General features: G+C 35.6%; 1 long non-coding RNA gene across 1 annotated transcript; it reads left to right on the forward strand.

Annotated features, from left to right (window-relative positions):
• Positions 1-986: 986 nt before the first annotated feature.
• Positions 987-1,500, forward strand: LOC146724239 (uncharacterized). The gene is made up of 2 exons (XR_014924163.1): positions 987-1,140; positions 1,429-1,500. It is a non-coding gene; the product is annotated as an uncharacterized LOC146724239 (long non-coding RNA).
• Positions 1,501-3,504: the final 2,004 nt, after the last annotated feature.

The following is a 3,504-nucleotide window of genomic DNA, read 5'->3' on the forward strand; positions in this document are numbered from 1 at the left end:
CCTTCTCCTTCCTCCTTTCCTTCTTCCCCTTTTCTCCCTTGCCCTTTACCTCCCACTTCCCTCCTCTCTCTCTTTCTCTTTTTCACCCTTCCTTCCCCACTCTTTCCCTCCCCTCCTTTCCCGTCCCCTGTATTGTTTCCATCCCCTTTCCTTCTATTCCCTCCTCTCTCCTCTCTTCCCTCCTCTCATCCCCTGCTTCCTTCCTCCTTTAGCTCCTCTTTCACCTCGTCCCATCTCCACCATTTACCTCTCATCCAAATTCTCCCATACCTTACCCATGCCCTCCTTCCCTCTCTTTCTTCCCCTTTCGCCAACTCTCCTAATCTCCACATCATCCTTCTTTCTTTCCACGTTAGATCCTCTTCAATCCTCTCCTCCCTTCCTCTCAACCTCCTTTTCTTTTCCATTATCTCCCTTTTAACCTCCATCTCTCCCACCCTTACTAATGCTATACTTGTCCCGTCCCTTCTCCCCTCCCCTATTCTCCTCACTTCCTCTACCTGCCCTCCTACCCCTATCTCTTTCAATAATTTCTCCACCTCCCCTTTCACCCCCCCTTCTTCTTCCTTAATTCCTTTTATTATCACATTCTTTCTCTTTTCTTCTCTTTCCTTTCTCTCCCATTTCCATTCCATCCTCTTAATCCTATCTTCCATCTCCTCACTCTCCTTTCCCTTCTCCCCTTTCTCTCTCTCCCCCTTTTTTCCTATCTCTAATTCTTCCATTTTCTTCCCCATCTCCTTAATCCTTTCCATAAATTCCTCCCTTTCTCTCTCCCACTTTTTCTCCCTCTCCTCCATTTCCTTTTTTAGCCCCCTTACCTCCTCCCTTAACTCCTCCTGCCCTCTTACTCCCTCCTTAATCTCTTCTCTAATTTCTCTTCTTATCTCTCTCATCTCCTGAATTATCTCCTCCTTCCATTCCCTCCCCATCTCTTTCAATATCTCCCCTATCCCTCCTGCCTCCTCCCTCCTTTCAACCAGTGTTGTTAGACGGGCTAGGTTTTTTTCGCGCATGCGCGTATTACCGTGACGTAACCATGACGACTACAGTAACGTATGATGTTTGCGCGCGCAACTACGGACCAAGACCCTGGACCACGGAGTTTTGGCGGAATCGCAGGAAACAGATAAATTGAACGTACGTAAAAATAAATAAATTATTACAATATATGTAATATAAAAGTGTATTATTATAATTTATGTATATTAAAATTAATCAATAATTCAAATTATAAATTGTATAAATAAAAACTAAACTCGTAATTTACGTATGTTATAACATAGGTACACGTATATGTATATATTTTATAATTTCATTATTTGTTTATTGTATGTTTATATTTAACATTTTTAATTAAATTTATTATATTTATAATAAAAATTATACGATTCATTAATTATTTTAAAAAATTTTCAATAATTTAAGAAAAATTAAACAGAGGGGGAAATCAGGACCCCATTTCATGCGAGTGACTACTTCATTAATACTACATTCAATGCGCATGCGCGAAAAAACCTAGCCCGTCTAACAACACTGCTTTCAACCTCCGGCGACCTTATTACCTTTTTACTTCTCCTGAACGCCCACTCCAAATCCCCTTTTTCTTCTCTCTCCTTTCTCAACCCTACTTCTTCTAATTCCTCCCTTTTCCTTTTCAAAACCTCCTCTGCCGTCCCTGTGCTCCCTCTTCTCTCCCATTTCTCCGTCTTCTTCAATCTTTCTATCTCCTCTATTTCTTTTCTTTCCATCTATATCTCCTTTACTCTATGTCTAGTGACTTTCCCTATACCCTATTTCAGTTACTTTCTCCTCTGCTAGTGACTTTCCCTATATCCTCGACTGGATCCTCTGTCACTAGAGACTTTCCCCGCACCTACACCTATCTCCTATCTCTCCTCTCCTTTTACACCTGCACTCCTCTTTCCTATTACCTTCCTCTCCCCTCGTGCCCCTGATCTATCTTCCAAACTGCCAACTCACTCTACCTGCATCACTTCTCTTCCTTCTCACCGCTCTATTCCCTTCTCACCCCACTTGCCTGCACTCCCCTTGCATTCGCCACCTCCAGCTTCTCACTCTCTCACTCTCTCTCCCCCTTTCTCTTCCACACACCTCTAATATTCCACTCAAATACACACACTGACAGCACCTCAACCTTCTCACACGCAACCGGAAACGGAAGTCGTCAAGTCAGAAATGTAAAAAACGTAAAAAAATTTTTAATAATAAAAAAACTCAAAGAAAAAATTTCAGTAAAATCGGTTGAGAATTGGAGGAGAAAACGGGAAATAATTTTCGCCGAAAACGCCGGAAAAAGTAGCACTTTAAACGCTCTTTAACAGTAATGATCACGAACATATTTATATTATGACTCTTTTAATGAAAATCAGAATGTATTTCAAATATAAATCTAGTGTTAATAAATTTTTTTAATTCAAAAATTTTTTTTAATTTAAAAATTGAAAATTTGCCGCCCCCTAAAATCTGCCGCCCTAGGCTATAGCCTATCCAGCCTAATGGGAAATCCGCCCCTGTACATATATAAATGTCTTTATGACATAGTTGAACACAATTTCAATATTGCTCTTTTATATATTTTGATGATATATGCATATTTTCATGTATTTTTCAAAGGAAATATACAATCTACCATATATATATATATATACAAGGTGGTTCAAAAGTCCGGCAACGGTCAATTATGTCCAAGAAATAGTGGTCTTATGAATAAAATATAAAAATTGCAGGGTTCAACCCGGGAAAAATTTTTTATATATAATTATATTTAAATAATTATATAATTATACATAATTATATGTGAAATATGTTTATTTTATATATAATTAAATTTATTTATATATAAATTATAAAGTTCATGTATAATCTCATGTCAAGTTATATATGAAACATTATATATATTTATATATGTGAATACTTATTTATTATATATATATATATATATATATATAAATTTATATAATTATATGTATATAAAAAGCTCTTTTATCTAATTATATATAGATATATTTCATATATAATTTTGCAATTATATGTATAATTTATATATTTTTATATAATTTTATATTGTTATATATAAAAATTGTTTCTAGGGAAAATAAGATATTTTATGGTGACCTTGACTTTGACGTAGGGGTCAAATTTAGAGGTTATTTCAAGGTCAACTTTTATTAAACGAAACCCCCTATTTTTATTAGATATTCTTGTAGCTTATCTCGAGAATTTTACAAAACACTAATAAAATATTTTTTGATGTGCTTATTGAGTTATAAAGGTTTAAAGTAAATTTATAAAATTGACAATATCTTGTAAAACATTCGATTTTCGTTATACATTTATACTTTTTATGCACGGAATAATGAGACCAATCAATAGGTGCAAAGAAAACACAGTTGCAAAAGACGTATGTAATTTTCAAGAAGCAACTGCCCAGCAAACAACATTATAATTGCTATAACATAATTTAACGGGAATGCTTAAATC

The sequence above is a fragment of the Nylanderia fulva genome, unplaced genomic scaffold, assembly GCF_048542155.1.
Source record: "Nylanderia fulva isolate GAGA-0341 unplaced genomic scaffold, ASM4854215v1 Scaffold142, whole genome shotgun sequence".
In the NCBI taxonomy this organism is placed as follows: Eukaryota; Metazoa; Arthropoda; class Insecta; order Hymenoptera; family Formicidae; genus Nylanderia; species Nylanderia fulva.